General features: G+C 54.0%; 1 protein-coding gene across 5 annotated transcripts in view; it reads left to right on the top strand.

The window, feature by feature from the left end:
• Positions 1-3,470: 3,470 nt before the first annotated feature.
• The window catches only part of Src (SRC proto-oncogene, non-receptor tyrosine kinase), a 49,775-nt gene continuing 33,709 nt past the window's right edge, over positions 3,471-19,536 (top strand). The window contains exon 1 of one of the 5 annotated variants that reach the window (XM_035446033.1): positions 3,471-3,704. The gene's annotated coding sequence lies outside the window, so the exon portion shown is untranslated. Of the gene's footprint in view, positions 3,705-4,461; positions 4,592-18,352; positions 18,481-19,536 lie in introns of those variants that run through there. The other 4 variants (XM_035446034.1, XM_035446031.1, XM_027421268.2 and 1 more) reach the window with 4 other exon arrangements.

Raw genomic sequence — 19,536 nt, 5'->3', positions numbered from 1 at the left:
CAGTCAAGACAGCTCTGTGTAAACTGTAAAGTCCTGGACCAACTATGGAAAGGCCAGCCACATCAACAGCCTGAGGCTGGAGCCTGAAGCCTGCCCAACCCTCCAGCCTACCCTGCAGTTTCACAGAAAGCCATGCAGGGTATGGAGGTACTTGTTGGAATTCCCCCGGAAGACTGCGATGGGTCTGGTTTCCCAGTCACTGCTCTCAGAGGGTGACTGCAGATCAGCCACCAGAGACTAGGGCCACCAGGGCTTCTGGTGAGGATGGGAATTGTCCCTGAACCCATGACATGGTACAGCCTTGACCCAAGGGCCAGGCCTCTATAGCATCTATGTCCCATCTTTAGGCTTTTACCTCCATAAGGGAAAAAGGGGTCTAAAACACAGCACTGTATACAACCATTGCTTTAAAAACCAATGTGTAACTGGGTAGTGGTGGCACATGCCTTTAATCCCAGCACTCAGGAGGCAGAGGCACTGAGATTTCTGTGAGTTCGAGACCAGCCTGCAGAGTGAGTTCCAGGATAGGCTCCAAAGCTCCACAGAGAAACCCTGCCTCGGAAAACAAAAACAAAAACAAAAAACAACAACAATAAAAAAACCCAAACCAAGCAACAAACAAAAATAACCAACCAAACAAACAAACAAAAAATAAACCACCACTCCTCCCCCCCAAAACCCCAAAGCAATGTGTATATATTGTGTGTGCACATGTGGGATGGATGCACATGTGCACATGTGTGTGTGTGTGTGTGTGTGTGTGTGTGTGTGTGGTGTACTTGTGTATGCATATGTGGAGGCTAGAGCAGGATGTCCAGTGTCTTCCTCTATTGTTCTTCACCGTATTCCCTTGAGGCAGGGACTGTCACTGAACTGTATCTCGATTTTTAGGCTAGATCCGTTTGGCCAGCGAGCTCCCAGGATTCACCTGTCTCCACCCTCCACGGCTGGGGTTTTCTGCATGTGTGGCCATGCCTGGCTGGACATTCAGAGTCAGAGATCTTCAGGCTTGTACATTGTCCAACAAATGCTCCCACCCACTGACTCATCCTCCACTCTGGATGTGCAGTCCTTTTTGACAACGTCCACACAAGGAGAGCCTGCCAAAGCTAGGCAAGATGGCTTCTGCCTGTCTCCGTTCCTGGGAGGCTGAGACAGGATTGTCAAAAGTTTTTGTTTTTTGTTTGTTTCTGTTTTTTTTTTTTTTTTTTTTTTTTTTTTTTTTTTTTTTTTTTTTTTTTGAGACAGGGTTTCTCTGTGGCTTTGGAGGCTGTCCTGACACTAGCCCTTGTAGACCAAGCTGGTCTTCAACTCACCGAGATCCACCTGCCTCTGCCTCCCGAGTGCTGGTATTAAAAAAGGCATGCGCCACCACCGAGTGAGGCCAGTGTGTGCTATAGACAGAGAGACTTATCTGGGGAGGGGGGGCTGACCTACCACATGTTACTGATTGGTGCTGGGAGACGACCCCTGTTGATGTTCCAAGCCTGGCCCCATATGTTTCACAAAAATGATGTGCAGACTCGAAGCTGTCAGTTGCTGTTTCATTAACACAAAGCAAAATAATGTACACAAGCACTTGTCTGCCAGGCCAGACCGGCAATCCTCCCGCTATATTCTGCAAAGTGGTGGCAGGGTCGCTCCCATTTGACTGATGAGTAAACTAAGACTCACAGAAGGAGGGTCACGGTCAGTGACAGAATGGGTTGGAACTTGTACTCTTAGAGTCTGTGGATACCATGCCAGTGTTTTCCACATCAACAGGCCAGTGACCACTGGATGTTGTGCTTAGGCCAGGCCATGGTTCCAGCCCTCAGGGTAGGAACAGACACACCCAGAATGGACTTGGGTTGTGCCTCTATCAGGGGTGTGACTACAAGCATGTCCTGGAGGACATGGCCCTTACCCAGGATCTTGAAGGCCTGGAAGGGTGGGGGCTCGGGGGCTGGTGATAGGGTGGGTATTCCTGGTGGGGGTTACAGTCTGAGCCAAAGCCCAGAGGGATGGTTTAAAATAGAGAACACTCTCCGAAAACTCCATAATGAAACCATTGTGCTGGCCATTTCCTCTGAGAGCCCTGGCTGTTACTGTGACCTCAGAGCTAGAGGTAGTTCCAGGTGTGAGGCCGCATAGACAGTTCAAACCTACCTCACCTCTCTCTCCTCTCATGCCAATTCTGAGGATGAGTTGTCCTTACCCATTTTGCAGGTTTTTGGTGTACTGAGCTCAGAAAAATGGCGTGTTCTTGGTCATTTATATATTTGCAAAGAGGTAGAGTTGAGGCCTCAACCCAAGCCCATGGGTCCAAAGTTTGTACTTTGAAGCTTTCCATCGTCTTAGGTTTGGAAACGCCCAATGTCCAGATCTTTCTGTTGAACTTCCAGCAATGGATGTAGTGATACGCTGGCAAATATTTAACAAGCAACTCTCTGGAAGAAAAAGCTAAGGTATGGTTTGTCAAATTTCTCCATTTCCAAGTAGAACATACTTCCTTGGAGGCCGATGCCAGGTGACCAGTCTGACATCACTGAATATGGCCCTGAGAAGGAGGACAGCGGTCCTAAGTGTTTGCAAGCCTCTGAGAACCAGCTCCAGCACCTTACAGGAAGAGTAGCCACCCTTCCCCCAGCCCAGTGTGGCCAGTGAAGGCCATTAGACAAGTCTTTGGCGGGGAAGAGGGCGGAGAAACCTGCTCCTCCAGCCAGGGCCTGCCCAAGGGAGTCCTGGGAAACTGCCGTTAAACTTTAAGCAAGTCTTGCAAACAGGAGTGGCTACTTTGCCTGCTGTTCATGAGGATCCTGAGCAGCCCCGTTCTCTCTTCTGGCTCAGTGGGCTACCCTGGCCACACTTGCACTCAGCAGTGCGGCCTTCAGATCCCAGTCCTGTCCACTCCTACCTACTTCACAACGGGAGGAGGCTGGAACAGGAAACTGATGACTGAACAAACCCTGAGGCACCTGGCCTAGATGTGAACTTAGATCAGCCTGACTCAAAGCTTTGCTCCTTCCTGGCCTGCTGGGACATACATTGTACCCTGAGGCTGGAGCCTCTTATGTTCTGGGAGGATGGGAACCTGCCCTTCAGGAGGGGTCTCCACCAGGAGAAAGCTCAGGCCTGGTGCCACATTAACCTGGTTGGGTCTCAGTTGGCCACCTGTGAGATGGGAGCACTTTCAAGGAAGGAGGATGGAGGCAGATGGTCGGATTCATCTTTCTAGAGGGGAACGGAGGAGTCAGAGGTGGACCCCCTCCCTGGCCCAAGGGGCAGCCCTAGAACCTGGACAGGGACTGGCGTTTGTGAGGGGTGGTCTTTGAGACCAACCTGAAACCACATCCCGCCCCCTTATCCCATTTTCCTTCTCTACTTCCTGTTTGGCTGATCCTGCTGTCCTCAGTGGCTGACTACCTGCATACTTCCCAGCAGATGTACGTGGTCTCTGCATGCGCTGAAAATGAATTTAGGGCTGGCCTGATGCTTGCAGTCCCTGCCCTCCATAGGCAGAAGCTGGAGCCTCCCACAAGTTCAAGGCCAGCCTGTGTCACATAGTGAGCCACTGTTTCGCCTCTTGATACATTTTAATAAAGCTGCCTCTCTCCTCCTCACTCTGCCCCTCTGGTCCCAGTCTCTGGTTAAAGACAATCAGGTCAAAGCTGGTGTGGCCAGTTGCCTCAGTTTCCGTGTCTGGAAGATAGTGCTAGCCATCGGTGCGTAGCTCAGGTAGCTAGGTTGGTCCGGGGCGAGAGGGCGCCCCCGCGGGTGGAGCTGCGGGGAGGGGGCTGGGTGCGGGAGGCGCGGGGCCCGGCTCGCACAGCAGGTCCCCCGGGTCGCCGGCGGGGCCCGGGTCCGCGCTTCCTTCTTTCTCCGGCTCGCATCGGCCGCGGCCCCTCCTCCCGCGCGCTCCCTCCCCCTCGCCGCTGCCGCCGCCGCCGCCGCCTCCTCCCTTTCTCTAGGTCTGTCTCTCCCGGCCCGGAATCCACCCGGCCGCCCCGCCGGAGCGGCCAGGCCGCCGCCCGCCAGCGCTGCGCGCCCCGCTGGGGTCCGCCCGGGCGCGTCCGGAGCCCGCGGCCGCGCCGCAGGTGAGCGCCCCCGCCCCGCCAGCCCCGCGCCCCGCTGCGGGCTCCCGCCCTGCCCACTCCCCGCCGCGGCCCGCGACCTGCCCGGCGCGGCCTTTTGTTGGGATGCGCGGGGGAGGCCGGGCGGGGCGCGGGGGGCACCGGCGCGTGGGGACCCTCGGCCGCAGAGTCCCCAGCCCGGCTAGGCCACATCTGAAAACCCGGCCGATCGGCGCCGCCCGCGATCGCGGCTGCGGGGCCCTGCGCCCCCGGCCCGGAGTGGGGGTTGGGGGTGGGGTGGGCGCTGGGGACTGGGCTCCCTGGTGGCCACGCGACCTCCTTGGGTCTCCGGGCCTCGGTTAGGGCCTGGTGCTGTTGGCCTGGCGGAGACTGGGCCACTCTGTCCTCCCCTCACCCCCGCCAGCCCCCAGCCTCGCCCCTCCTCGGGCCCAGCGACCTGCCGGCTCCGAAGTTGGCAAAAGTTTTGGTGTTTCAGTACCACTACTAGGTCCACTTGCCCACCCGGGCAGGTACTGGAGGTGAGTTTGTGTCCCCACTAGAACCACCACTTGTCATGCTGTGTGTCTTGGAGACAACTGCCTTAGCTCTCTGAGCCAAGGCCCTTCTCAGTGATGGGTAGACGGCCAGGACTGCTAGGCTGGTTGAAGAGTGGAGTGGACAGAGGGGACTTTTCCCTGGGTAACCCCTAAACCTCTAAGGTATTCAGAGGGAGAAAAGTGGACAGAGACGTGTGAGGCTTATGAGGCCCTAAACAAGGTCTTCCCTGACTCACAAACTGTGTGAGCAATGGTGATGGGTTCACCTGGGTGGAAGTCAGATTCAGTTTCCAAGGTGGGCATGGGGGCGGGGCGCGTGCGGGGGTGGGGCGGGGCGGGCGGGGATGGGGCTCTTTCCAGACTTTTGAGTCCAAGCATCAAAGTCTCTTGTTTTCCTGGGTGATCTGAGCTGGGGGCTGCTCCTTGGATCCTTCACAGCAGTGACAGGGTCCTCAGGTGATTACTCCCTGTGCTTCTGGCAGCTAAGGAGTTGGCATGCATGGGGTGGGGTGTCAATAAATGAGTTCCACCCTGGAGCCTGCACAAGATGACTGGGGTGCTTGTGGCACAGCTGCCTGCAGGAGAGGGTAACTGTGTCTCGAAGGGTGCCCTAGAGCCTCAATATCCGAGCACCCTCCTGTGGCCCACAGCTGTGTGAATATAGTCAGCTCTGGGTTCCTTTTGCCTCAGTCTTGTCAGAAAGGAATGATCAATCAGATTGTGAAGGCACTCAGTGGTAGAGCACAGGCTTCGCATGCCCAAGGCCCTGGTGCTAGCCTTGGCACTACAGGACGGACAGATAAATCAGGTGGAGCCATGATGATCAGAGCTGTTGAGGTTCACTGAACTCCTCCTGGGGCTAGCTCAGTCTGCAGCTGGAACTGGAACTTAGACTTCAGAGGAGCTGGCTGGCTGCCCTTTAACCTGCAGTGACAGTGAAGGCTGTATAGTTTGGGGTCAGGAACAAGGCATTGTTGGAAAAAGACTCCTCCCATATCACCCCCACCTGGCAGAGCCATAAGGCCCTGCTGGAGATGGGGTGTGTCCCGGTGAGGTGGCCTTTCCACAAGGGGAAGTGACTTATAGTGTGTCACCTCTCAGCTGACTGCTTGTATCCTGGGGTACACACTGAGAATGAGTGTTAGGGGCACGCCCCATCTCATGTTCATCCTTGTTCTTCCAGCCTTAGGGCAACCCTATCTCTCCCACCCAATCCTCTTCTGTTTCCTGTCGTGTCCCTTTCCCCAGCCCCCCACCAGCCTCCAGCTTATAGGCTGCCTCCTGCTTGGGCTTTTACCCCATTCTCATCTGACAGTAGGGGTGGGAATGGAGCATGTCTGGGTCCTCTAAGTCCCAGGATCTAAGGAGGACTGGCTAAATGGTTTTTGTCCCTGTTATCCACCTGGTCCTCGGCTGTCTTTGATCGTACATTGAGCACTTACTATGCACTAGGGCCTGTGAACTTTGTTGAGCAGCTTTGTGGTAGGAGGACGACAGCTTCCTGAAGGAGGAGCTTGAGCTGGAGCAAGCAGTGGCCAGCTAGCCAAGAGTGCAGCTGGACCAGTGTTCTTCCCCTCTGCTCAGAAGGTCATCTGCCTGGGGACTTGCTGGGAAATTGTGAACAGGTCCTTGGCTTCTAGAAACTGGAGTAAGGCGGATAAGCCAAGTGGCCAGATAAATGAATATATAATCATGGCTGTGATAAGGGCAAGGCCTAGGGAACAGAGGAATCTTGCAGGAAGAGTGTAGGAGGGTTACCTGGGCATGAAGCTAGGGGAAGGTACGCCAGGCAGAGGGAGAGGTCTGTGCAAAGGCCTGAGGTGGGGGAGAGCATGGCTGTTGTGGAGGAACAAGGGGAGAGCCATGAGAGAGGATGGTCAAACAGGGCCTGCTATCAGTTGGGCTGGTCTCAGTGAGGGCTCCCAGAAGCCCTGAGAAGGATCCTGTCCTCCATTTTTACACAGGGAGCCGTGTGAACCAGCGTTAGCTGGAGGCCGCCGCACGGAGCTAATGGTCAGCTGTGCGGACCTTAGATCAGGTCTCAAGAGGAGGTAGTGTATGACACTAGGCTTTGAAGGTACAGTAGAAGTCCGACCCATGAAACCAGAGGCAGTGAGAACCAAGGCCTAGGAGGCTCAGTGCAGTGGGGAGAAACTTGGGAGTGAGCTGGAGGACAGGGATGGTCAGACAGGAAACCGGAGATCATGCTTGTGCATCTGACAGGCCTGAGTTCAAGTTCTGACTGCTGACTGTCCCATTTACTGTGTGTCTTTGGGTCCTTCACTGAGTCTTTTTGTTTCTTCTTTAAAACCGAGGACCAGCCCATCTCTGCCAAAAAAAATGGCTGTATGTGGCATTGGGAAGCCCACTGGCATCTCTGGGCTCTGCCTTGCCATCCGTGTGGCCATGGACTTGAGTGGGTGATGGCATTGGTCTGAAGGTCCCACTTTGGGCAGAGCTTGTCTAGAAGAGGATGTTGATAGGAAAGGACATCAGTGTGCTAGGTGACCATGAGCCTTGCACTCTCTGTGGCAGAAAGTCGAGCTGGGTCTAGCTGTCTGAATGTAAACTGTTAAGACCTAGAGAGAAAAGGCCACTGGCCTAGGGTTTCCCAGGTGACAGCCAGGAACGGGCTGGAGGGCTCTGAACTCCACATTCAGAATTGGTGCTACGGGAGTCTCAGAGGCCCGCAGAAGCCCTTGGTGGAAGCCCTACTGTTTGAGGAGAACTGAGGTTTGAGGTTCTCCTGCCCCTCTATGGTCTTCCAGACTTCATAGCCCTTTGTGTCTCCTATGTACCTTTCACCTCCCTGGGGAGAATCTCTCTGGCTTTCTGGGGAGAGGTCATCACTTTTGAGGGGCCTCAGTTTCCTCATCCATGAAGTGTGGCTGACTCATGGCTCCCTGGATATCCCAAGAGGATGGACATGGGTAGCTAACACATTCAGGGCTTAATAAATGTGAGCAGATTGCTCCTGGTCATGTGACACAAGGCGGAAGATATAAAATGGACTTGCAGCTGACAGGGCCAAGGAGAGGCTAGGATCCCACATGCCCTCACTGGAGCTGGCCCTGCTTCACTGCTCTTAGAGAAGGAGACCTGTTGCTCAAGGCTCATTCCACTGGCAAGCCCAGAGTCAAATCACAACCTCTTTGCTAAAGTAATCCCAGTAGCTTAATCTACTGATGTTTAGTGTACATTATATATATATTTCCTTTCTCTGGCTCAGACGAGAAGTCCTGACTCCAATTCCACAAGCTGTGTGAAGCATTCTGATGTCCACTGTTGGTTTTCATGGGAAACAGTGCTATGATAGATTAGTAATGTCTGCTCTGGGCAGAAGCTTAGCAAGCATTGTCTGTGTGCTATGTCATTCCTGATCTATCTAGACCTTCTCCTTCACTGTGGGGGGAGTGAAGGAGAAAGACTCAGGACAAGTTAGCCAAGCTAGGAAGAAAATCCTAATGTCTTTTTTTGATGTATGACTGTCTTCACCAGCCAGCCTGCCCATGACCACAACACTGCCAGATAGCCTGACTAGAGAGAAGACTAGGCAATTAGGGAGAATCCCAGAGCAAGAAGCCAGAACCCCCACCCCTCTACTTGTTGCTACAGGACTTGGGGCGAGTAACTTCCCCTGGGACTACGCAGAGGAGCTGTAGAAAGGAGAAGCACGAGCGAGAAGAAATTGAAAGATTGTGGTTTGTCTCTTCCTGTTCTGGTCCTCAGCGTCTCCATCATGGAGTTTTCCCCTTCCCTGAGAACCTGAGACATGGTCCTAGCTGGAGTTGGGTAGGGTGGGGAGTGTTCAGGATGGGGAGGGTGTCTGCCACCTATTGGCAATGGTAGACATGGGTCCTTAGGCGTCCTTGGGCCTGCTGGACTGTGCAGCCAGCACGATCGAATCTGACATTGGGGGTTGGAAACAGGCAGGGTTGGAGTGGCCCCAGGAGGCATGGTGGACTTCCTGGAGCCTGATAGCTTCACTCAGGCCACCCTGTCCAACTTGTGGCCTGTACTTGGGTTTATCTGATGTCGGTATCTACGAATTATGTTCTCTAGGGCTGCACCACAGGTAGCAGGGTGGCCCACTGTATGTGTTCCTTATCCTGGAGTGGGTGGAACCTTTATTTCTATTTCGTGGAAGATGAGCAGGGGCTCTGAGAAGCGAAGGACTATGGCTGTAGTCACCAGCAAGTGAGGTGTGAGCATGGACTCCTGGAGTCTGGGTGCTGTGGATATCTGATTCTGCTGAGTGTCCCCAGTGTGTCTGACATCTTTCTTAGGCAGAGTATGGGCTCCCTGACTTCCTGGGTACATACTGTGACTGGTGGGTATTGGGTGATCCAGGTGCATGATCTCCTGGTAGTGGTGAGGCCTAGCGATCAGTTGGTTTGGGGTTTGAATCCTGGCATAGTGGCCTGTTTGTTGCATCTGATTGTGGGGAAAATGACTGCTCCATGCCTCAGTTTCCCCAATCTGTGTAGCTCTAGTATAGCTATGAGAAGGTGGCCTGACTGTGAGGCATGCTAGTGTATGTCCAGTGTGTGGGCACAGGGCCCACTTGGTGATTTTGAGGCTGTGAGGGAAGGTGATTCTGTGATGAGGTGGAAAGACAAATTGATCTGGGAACCCTCAGGGCTGGCACTGGCCACCTTGGTCTCTGGTTGTCCTGCCCTGTGCATCTAGGAGGGGTTGCATTGATTGGAACCCGCCAGCTCCATCAAGCTACTCTGAGGCCAGCTCTCCTCTCTCCCTGCCCCTCCTGGAACCTGATCACATAGCCATCCATGACCTCCAGTGCCTAAGACTCCCCTAACTTGAGGGGCCCTCCCTAGGAGTTATCCACCATCTGGGTGCTCCAAATGCTGGGCCACATGGCCTGGGTACAAACTGCACTTTCTTTAGGTAGTGGCAGGTAGAGGCTCAGAGAAGGGTCCGAGCTCTGCATAGCTCCTGGAGATGTTGCCTCTCAGCACAGAGCTCCTTCCTCAGCCCCAGCCTCCCTTTTCCCATGTGTCTCTGCTGTGGGTTACCCCGCAGGTGCTTTGAACCACTGACTGGTTTCATGATTGCTTAGATAGTTGGGTGCCCATACCTTTGCCTGTACAGGTCCTCCAATGTCCCCTATTTTATTGGATAGGTGTGTGTGTGTGTGTGTGTGTGTGTGTGTGTGTGTGTGGTCTTGCTATATAGTCTAGGCTGACTTGGAACTCATCTCGTAGCCCAGACTGGCAGCAGTAATCCTCTTGCCTCAGTTTTCTTTCTTTCTTTCTTTCTTTCTTTCTTTCTTTCTTTCTTTCTTTCTTTCTTTCTTCCTTCCTTCCTTCCTTCCTTCCTTCCTTCCTTCCTTCCTTCCTTTCTTTCTTTTTTTGTTTTGTTTTCGGAGACAAGGTTTCTCTGTAGCTTTGGAGGCTGCTTTGCAACTCAGTAGATCAGACTGGTCTCGAGCTCACTGCCTCTGCCTCCCAAGTGCTGGGATTAAAGGCGAGTGCCACCACCGCCTGGCTTGCCTCAGTTTTCTGAGAGTTGGGATTATAGGGTCCACCATTACACTGGGCTAGGTACCCCACAGTTGCTCAAGGCCTCCAGGAGCTAAAGTATCTCTGGCTGTCCCCTTCCCCGAAGTCTTTTCCCAGAGCCTCCTCTGCCTCTTTCTCTGCTGTCTTTCAAGGCTCCCGCTCTGTCTGTAGGTGGCAAGCCCTGACTCTAGGCTGGTTTTCTCTGCCTCTAAGGAAATGTGTGGTAACTATCACTCCCAACAATATAGCTCTTGATAGTTTACAGAGCACTGTGTGTAGTTACCCGTGCACCCCGGCAGGGCTGTGAGGGAGATAGAACCCACGGAGCACCTTCATTTGACAGGTGAGGAAACTTGCCTCAGGTTGCCTCTCCCTGCTTGGGCAACTAGAATACTCCTATCCTTCTGAGTCTTGAGTCTGCCTTCTCTGTGAGTTCCCAAATGGATCGGAGAGGTAAAGTGGCTTCCCTGGAATCACACAGCACTGAAGGGGTGACACTGGGAGGTTCCTTCTATGTATTCAGTGGCCAAGCTGTGCCCTGTGGACTTTGTTCCAAGCTTTGCCTAGTCCCCAATGGAGGCTGAAGTCGGTCCTGTTCCACCTGCCTCTGCTGGGAGCCCAGGAAAATGGCGTCTTCCTTGTCCACGTCAGGAGGCAGCAGCTTTTCCTCTTGGGTTGGAACATGACAAGCTCCTTCTCCCTAAATATCTTCCAGCTTTAGGAAGTTTTCCCTCAGTGGTCGAGGTTGAGGGGCAGGAAGGGGAGATTTTCCCAGGCAGAGGATGGTATGACCAGAGCCCTGCAGGTGGGCAGCCTGGGGTCTGGGGAAGGTGGTGTGGGTTGAGTGGGCCTCCACTGCAGAATTTGCCTCCTGCTCCCCACCCCCACCCCTCCAGGTGTTCTAAAAGCCTGGAACCAGATGAGCCACCGTTCTATTTGGGGACGATTCTGCTGTTCCTGTTTCAATCCTGTGCCCTAGTTTTAGAAGCAATGTGGGTTTGGTTACCAGTTGGCCACTCGCAGGCAGCTCCCCCTCCACCCACTCGGCCCACACCTTGGATCCGTGGGCATCATGGCCAGAACAGGCCTTGGCTACCTTTGAGGTTGCCTGCCTTTGGGGCTGTCTGCATAGTCCTTGATTAGCAACTGATGGTGCCTGAGCCAGTGATAGGACACACACCTGGTGGGGTGAGGGAGGGGCACAGGAGGCTGCCCCCAGGCTCTGAGAGGAGATGTACTGTGGAGGACAGGGTGACATGATCCATCTTGGGGGCTGATTTGGGACTCTCTGGGAGTAATGCTCTGGGAAGCTAAGTACAGACCCTGATGGTTGCTCTACTGTAAGCTAGGTACCACAGGAATGATGTCAGCCTAACAATGCCAGGTGGGCTTCCCAGAAGTGATACCTAGGACTTAAAGGGTGAGCAAGAGGTCATGAGAGAAAGATGAGTGAGGGCATGCTGGACAGAGGGAACCCAGGAACTAGAGGGTGTATGTGTAATGTGGGGTGTGTAGCCGTGAGAGTGGGTGGACGCGAGCATAGCCTGGGGCTGTGGTCATGTATAGGCACTAAGAAGGGGCCTTAGTCCATCCAGCACACTTAGACTTTGTTGTCATAGAGTGATGGGAGCAGGGAAGGTGTAGGTGGTGGAGGGCAGAGGAGGATGAAGTGGGGCTGGGGTTCAAAACAGGGATCAAAGTCCCTCACTGGGTGGAGGACAGAAGCTGGCCTAAGGAGGAGCCTGATCAGGGCCTGGTGGTGCAGTGTGCCAGCTCCCTCTGAGCACTGGGAGCTGGGATTTGGACCTGGTGCCCTCTGTGGATACCCCAGGCATAATGCTGAAGTGTTTACACACAGCCTTATGCGGTGGGAGGTCCCTGGGGAGATGGATGTACCCAGTTCTGTGGATCATGCCTGGCTCAGGCTGTGTGGCCTTGCTGCAGTGGCCTAGGGAACTCTGCTGAGTGGTTCTGTCTGGGAATAGGAAGAGCCTGGTGGGGGTGGGAGTGGGCAGGGAGATTTGCCATGGTCGCCTCTCACAGCATCTCTTGGTCGCACTGTCCCTCAGGAAATGGGGGGATCCAATGGTGGGTTCCACAGGCACCTGGGGTGGGCTTTGGTCCAGGTCCCAGCCTCCTTCCTTTTGGGTGAGCCTCCCAGGGCACAGTCCTCCCTCTCTTGAGCTCTCCATGGTCTGAGAACTGTCTACTGTGGGATACAACAGGCCTGCCTTTGAAGCCTCACTTGGACTCCAGCTGGGAGAGCTTGGCTAAGCGATTTTGCCTTCCTGAGCCTCAGTTTCTCCCCCCACAGAAATGGAGGCTAGCCTTTGGAGGGCTGTGTCTAGTGTTGTACAGTCAGTCCTGGGAGAACCTGGCTCAGAGCCGAGGCCTTGCTGAGCTGCCAAGGGGCAGCTTCCGGGCACCCAAGGCTCTCAGTTCCAAGGACAAAGCCCCTTTGTGGGGAGACAGATGGAGCCTGGGAGCCCCCTCCCTGGGGAGCAGGGCTGTCTGCCCCTCCTCTGCTCTCCATCCCCTGGGAGAAGGAGCTTTCTGAGACCAAGGGTGGGAATCCAATGGGTTTCACAGCCTGGCCATTCTGGCTGGGGAGCTCAGTGTCTCTTCCCTTTCTTGAGTACTTGTCAGGGGCCCGGGCATCCCTGGCAAATCCAAGCCTGCTGTGGGTGCCCTGTGCATCTGCCCTTCCATCCGCTAGTCATCCTCTCCCTCACGCATTCATCTCCCCATTGGTCCATCTTCCTTCCATCCCTCCACCCCAGGAGACTCCCCTTGCTGGGCCTATGCTTTTTGACGACACTGACTGCTCTGTCCTGAATGTGTCCAACTGTTTCAGCAGTTTCTTGTTAGTTCGTTTTTTTGTTTTTGTTTTGTTTTTTTTTTTTGTTGTTGTTGTTTTGTTTTGTTTTTTTCGTTTTTGAGAAAGGTTTCTCTGTGTAGTTCTGGCTGTCCTGGAACTTGCTCAGTAGACCAGGCTGGCCTCAAACTCACAGAGATCCGCCTGCCTCTGCCTCCTGAGTGCTGGGATTAAAGGCGTGAGCCACACCGCCCAACACTGTATGCTAGTTTTAATGTAACACTTACCACCAAATAGCCAGTTGTTAGCAAGTACAAGTGGACCTGAACTCATCCAGAGATTGCTGCCATCAGAGTGAAGATTCAGTCCAGGAAAGAGAAGTTGAAGGCCTCAGACAGGGCTGAGGGACCCTTAAGTCCCCTGAAAAATTCTCTTTTGAACTCTGACTGGAAGAGAGTGGGGTTGGCTGGGGTGCTGCCATTGAAATGCCTATTGGAGCGGGTGGTGTGAGTCCTGAAGCCTCAGAGACAGTGAGGGTGTGAGGCGCGCACGTATGGGGTGAGGGGGGTAAACTCTGGGCAAAGAGAATGGCCTTAGGCAGGAACATGCTGTTTCCAGGGAAGGGAGAGCTATTGACCTGTACAGTAGAGGGAAATGAGGGGAAGGGTAGAGCCGGTATGGTGACCAGCAGGGTTTTGGTGTCCCTGTACCTTTAGGGTAGGACCTGTGGGGAGGTCAAGGGCTGAAGGATTTGGATCGGCATCTCTGAGAAGCTTTCTGGCCCAGTTTGGCAATGCATGAGAGGACAAACACAAGTGTTTGGGGCTGAGGCTGACAAGGTTTGGAACCAGACTATTGAAGACAGGAAACTGAGGCTGAGCATGGCTTCTTCATGGCCAGGATCACACAGTGAGCAGGGCTGGGTTCGGGCTGTCAGGGCCTAGGGGACCTATGGCTTTAGAGAATACGGACCCTGATCCCCAAATCCCAGCCAGCAAATTTTTTTCTTTTTAAGGTTTTTGAAGACAGAGTTTCTCTGTGTAACAGTTATGGCTGTCCTGGAACTCACTCTGTAGACCAGGCTGTCCTCCAACTCACAGAGATCTGTCTGCCTCTGCCTCCCAAGTGCTGGGATTAAAGGTGTGTGCCACCACTGTCTGGCCCCAGCCAGCAATATTAAAGTATTTCTTATCTTGGTAAGCAGAGACTACTCTGTATGCCTCTAGGCTGGGGAAAGCTTGACTCCAACTTGCTGTGTCAACTGAGCATCAGTTTCCTCTGCTGCTAATAGTCTTTCCCACACAGTGCTTCGGGGAAGCCTCAGGCATTGCAGGTGTCTGGGGTGTGAGGGCCTGCACAGCCACAGCTGGACTTCGGCCAAGGCTGGAGTTCCTTTTCAATATCTCAGCACTTTGGGGTTGAAGGTTCCTGGAATCAGAGCTCGAAGTCTCTTTCCACATGGGGAAACAGTCCAGAAGGGCACCAGTTTTCAGAAGGCCTCCTAGCCTGGCAGAACACGTCAGTGTTCTGAGCTGGGTCACTTAACTGCCTAGCTCCAGGGCCCAGCTCATCCTGCCCTTCTCAGGCTCCCCTCACTTCCTGGCCTTGTCTTCCTTCATCCTGGAAGCTGGTTTCCAGCTTCTTGACATTGCAACATAATGTTGTCATCTATATGGTTCATGTCCCAGGGATTCTTGAGTTAGAACAATAAAACCGGGTGTGTGGGGGGGAATCTTGTTTTAAGCAGGTTGCAACTTTGTGTTAGGTTACAGTCATAACTGACCTGGGGTACTGTGGCCTGGATGTCAGGCTTAGAACACAGCCTAGTGGGAAGAGATCTTGTTCTTCCTGGAACAGGTCAGGGGCTGAAGTCCAGAAGAGAGTAACAGGGACCAGTCTGTCTACACCGGGCTTGAGGTGTGAGCCTCATTTTCTACTTGGTTAGCTTTTATCTTCCTAGGCTGCAGGTCCTGGGTCAGCATCCCCGTGCACACCCCCCCCACCTCCCCGCCTTTTCCAGGGCCAGCTGGAGCCTGCGGGCACTCTGCCCAGTGACACTGGCAAAGCCGGTTTGAGGCTTAGACAGCCCCCAGCATGCTTGCACTGAGAATGCAGGATCAGGCATGTTCTGACTGCTATGGCCCTGGGATCTGCCTGCTCCCCCACCCCCATGCACCCTCTCTCACTCCTGCTCACTCCTTACTCACTTGGTTGACACCATCCCCCACCTCCCACCCAGTTCCTAGCTCAGGCCTGTTGCTGGGTGGGGCCCGGGACTGGAACTGCTTTATATTTTACATTGGCTGTATAAGTTGGGTGGTCAGAGTCTCTGCTGGAAGCTCGTGCAGTGCAGGGGGCAGGGAGAGAAGGGGATGGGGCCTAGTCCCTGGGATGAATAGACCTGTGGTTTAGGCTCTCTCTCCTTCCTGGGAGGCTCTAGGTGGTGCCCATCCTTCCCCCTAACTACCCACTCACCACTTGTCCACCTACTGTCTATCCACTCATCTACCCCCACCCTGCCATCTTCTATCCGTCTGTCCATCTGTCTATCTATCCATCTGTCCACCTACTTACCTATTCACCCAGCTGCCTGTTCCTCAGTGGGGCCCATCCATGTACATATCTACCCATTCACTTACCTGTCTATCCTTTCACTCATCCACCTACCCAGTCATCTTCACCCTTCCATCTACCAGTCTATCCTCCTATGGCGATGAACATGCATGGATGGATGACGGATGCATGGATGATGTAGCCAGCCATGTACCCTGGGCACTTTTATGCACCAGGCAGTATTCTGGAGGCTGGAGACACATCAGAGAACTAGCTGGACACGGTCCCTGTCTTTGCAGTTGGTTGACCTACAGGGCAGCCAGAAAAGCAGCAAACAAGGGACGTGGTCTGCTAATGGGGGTCAAGTGCTGTGGACCCTACATAAAACGGAGGGGAAGTGGGTGGGCATCCAGGAAGGTGCTCACACTGAAAGACTGGCTGGCATTGCGAGTGGGGTGGGCTTACAGTTCTCAGGAGGAGATCCTAGGGAGGGAATACCAGTGCAGAGGCCCTGAGACGGCCTTGGAGTGTTGGGGCAACATCAAGAGTCTGAGGAAGGAGAGAATAGAGGAGGAAGAAGACAGAAGGACCTGAGGGGCGGGGGCCCGTGTCCAGGGTGGACTGTGGGCTGGAAGTGGGCAGGGCTGCAGTACATGCTGGCGAGGAGCAGATGGTTGTCTGTTTGGAGTACTTGGTACTGAGTACTGCAGTACTCAGGCATAGTTCACTGTTTAACGTAGCCATTTTCTTTCTGTATGGAGAGCCATAGCAGAGCCCTCCACCCCTCCCCCTTCCTTTGCCGTCCCTCATGTCATGCTAAAGTAGATCTCCGGTGCCCCGTGTTAAATGTGCCAGTATTTCTGCACAGCCACGGGTCTGTAACCTGCCTAAAGCCCACCGTTCCTTCCTACTAGCGGCCCCCGCTTTCTCCTGGTACAGTTTGCTGCTGAGGTTGATGTGAGTCATATGGGCAGCCTCTCTGATAGCCCGGGGCCTATCACCCAGTGGGTGCTCCGCACACAGTAGCCACAGCTTTGATGGGCAGCAGATATGCAGGGCATGCTTGCTGGGCTCTGGGTCCTATTCTCAGGGCTTCACAGACAGGAACTTACTTCATTCTCGTGGCTGTTCTTTAAAGTAGGCTGTGTGTGTATTCTGGTTATATAGGAGAGGAAACAGGCACAGAGAGGTAGAGAAACTGTGCCAAGGTCTCACAGTAAGGAAGGGCTGGAGCTGGGTTTTGATTCAAGGTGGTTCTGCTCTTGATCCTCATGTTGAGGGAGGGCTCTGTTAGCCCAGATAAAGAGGGGTACCGCTTTTCACCTGGGCAAGGACAGGTGAACTGACTGTGATCAGCCCCTGAGGAGGAAGCATCGTGTGTGAAGGCCCAGCAGCTGGAGACTCCATGGGAGGGGGTGGAGGGAGGTGGAGCAAGCAGCAAGCCCCCCACAGGCAGTGAGGTGTCTGGACCATCTTGCTGACCTCTGCCTCCGCTCATGCTCCCTTGTCTCCAGTGCATGGAAAGGGAAAGGAGATGGCACCTGTGGACTAAGGGGTGGGGTAGAGCTTAGGACTACTTGTGCAATGGGGCCTGGCTACTTGGTGTTCCTGCCCACCCATGTCCCCAAGGGAGATGCCACCTGGGTGTGGGTGGGGAGGAGGGGGCACTGTGTTCCCGGAGTTGAGAAGCAACCAGAGCTGTTGGCAGGGAACAGCGGGCACCGTGGGCAGGGGCCGGCTGGCAGCCCCCCTCAGGGCCCATCCTCCTGCTGCCAGTATGGAGGGGCCATCCAGATGACCTTGGAGAAGCTGGGGAAAGATTGTAACTTGTTACCTCAGTGTCCCACCAAGGTCACTCCCCCATCCTGAGCTTGTGCTTAGTGTCCAGACGCTGCCCAGACACTGGCTGAGGGTGGCCTGCCTAGTGTCACACAGTGATCTCCCTGAACTTATTAATAAGCCATTTTGGGGTGTCCCTTAGGCCTTGTGCCGGCGGCTCCTCCACTAAGTTGGGACAACTCCAGCCACACCTTCCTGTCCTCCCTGCCTCTTTCTGGGACAGTGTGGAAAGGAAGGGTTTGCTGGACCCTGTCTTTAGATGTTAAACTATGAGGCCACAGGCTGCTAGAACTCCATTTTGAATGGTCTGAACTCTTACAGAAGGGTCTGTCCCTACCCCACTGCTCCTGTCTTGCCCAGGAGTCTGCATTGGAGCCGTCCATGTGCTGGTTCCAGGAAAGACCAGCCCAGCTGCAGGCTCTTCTCGTAGAGCCTTTTGTAGCCCCTGGGGGCAGCCTGATGTAGGAAAAACCTGGGGGAATGTCACAGGAGTCACCAGCTGTCATAGGATGGGACCTTAGACTCACTTGTTTCTCCTCATCAGTAAAATGGGCTTAACAACACATAGGGCCAGGCGGTCGTAGCACACACCTTTGATCCTAGCACTTAGGAGGCAGAGGCAGATGGATCTTGATGAGTTCAAGGCTAGCTTGGTCTGCAGAGTGAGGTCAAGCAAGGCTACACAGAGAAACCGTGTCTCAAAAAAGAAAAAAGAATGACACAAAGGACTGATATTGTGGCACATACCTTTAATTCCAGTACTTGGGAGGGAGACAGAGGTAGGTGGATCTCTGAGTTCAAGGCCAGCCAGGTCTACATACTGAATTCTAGGATAGCCAATGCTGTATAGTGTGACTCTTATCTCTAGAAAAATCATGAAAGTGCTGGGGATGCCACTGGGTGTTAGGTAGAGTGCTTACCCGAGGCCCTGGGTTCAGTCCCTACCACTGTGTAAACTGAATTTGGGAGGTGAAGGCAGGAGGTCAGAACTTCAAGGTCATCCTCAGCTATGATGTGCGTTTGAGGCCAGCCTGGGCTACATGAAGCTCTGTGAGAGTTTCAGTCATCGCTGCTGTTGTGCGTTATTTCCTTAGCCCTTCATCCTGTCCACATTGTTGAGCCACTAGTGGAAGGCTACCCAGGTAAGCAAGCAGCTCCCATGGTAACGCTAAAGACAGATTTATGGAGCAGGTGCCTGCCCGCAGGGAGGACATCCCTCTTGTGAGATGGGTGATGCCCTCACAGGTCCTTTGCCCCACCACAGGTGGCCATTGCTGGGACCTGTCTGAATGTCAGCTGGGGGCCCATCCTTTGGCCCCTCGGGCTCCCGTGCTACCACCCTGCACCTCTGTCTGGGAGGCCGGAGGGGAGGCTGTGGTAGCTTGACTCCTGGGGCCTGTAGTGTGTACCCCTCTTTCTGTCTGGTCTCTGTTCCCCATTGGAAAAATGAGCTGACCTGTGAGCTTAAGGCTCCCTATGAGGTCAACTGGGACAAGTGACCTTGGGAAGAGGGCTAGAAGATATCTGAGACCTCAGATGGTGGCTCAGGCACCTGACTTAGCACCTGAGTATTTCCTGGCAACTCTGCAAAAAGACATAGCTATCTGTCTGTCCCTGTGGTCAGGGTCTGGGAGAACTGGGGAGCTGGCAATGAGGGTCAGAGGAAAGTCCCTTGCCAAAGCAGCTGTGGGCTAGGGTGCTGCCCCCAAGAGTGACACCAAAGGAGGTTTCTAAGGACTTGTCCAGGATATACCAAACCATGATGCTCCCCTGCCTGGCTGGGTAGGTGCCTGTGGAGACCCCTGCACTGCCCAATCTACCCACCACCCCCTACTCATTCCTACATGGCAGATGTGCCTGCCTTCCCAGTGCTCAGTGGTACTGTGGTGTTCCTGGCCTTGCTGAGAACAGCCTAAGGGGGAATGGGCAATGGCAGGCAAACACAGGCCCTGCTGGTGCCTTCACTGAGGATTGGTCCCTGGGGTATAAGAGACTGTAGATCCCAGATAATCCCAGCTTCCTAGTGCTGTCTTTTTTTTTTTTTTTTTTTTTTTTTTTTTTTTTTTTTTTTTTTGGTTTTTTTGAGACAGGGTTTCTCTGTGGCTTTGGAGGCTGACCTGGAACTAGCTCTTGTAGACCTGGTTGGTCTCGAACTCATAGAGATCCACCTGCCTCTGCCTCCCGAGTGCTGGGATTAA

Source organism: Cricetulus griseus, chromosome 6 (genome assembly GCF_003668045.3).
Source record: "Cricetulus griseus strain 17A/GY chromosome 6, alternate assembly CriGri-PICRH-1.0, whole genome shotgun sequence".
Lineage (NCBI taxonomy): Eukaryota > Metazoa > Chordata > Mammalia > Rodentia > Cricetidae > Cricetulus > Cricetulus griseus.
Note: the sequence above shows the minus strand (reverse complement) of the source record. Positions and strands in the feature narration are given on the sequence as shown.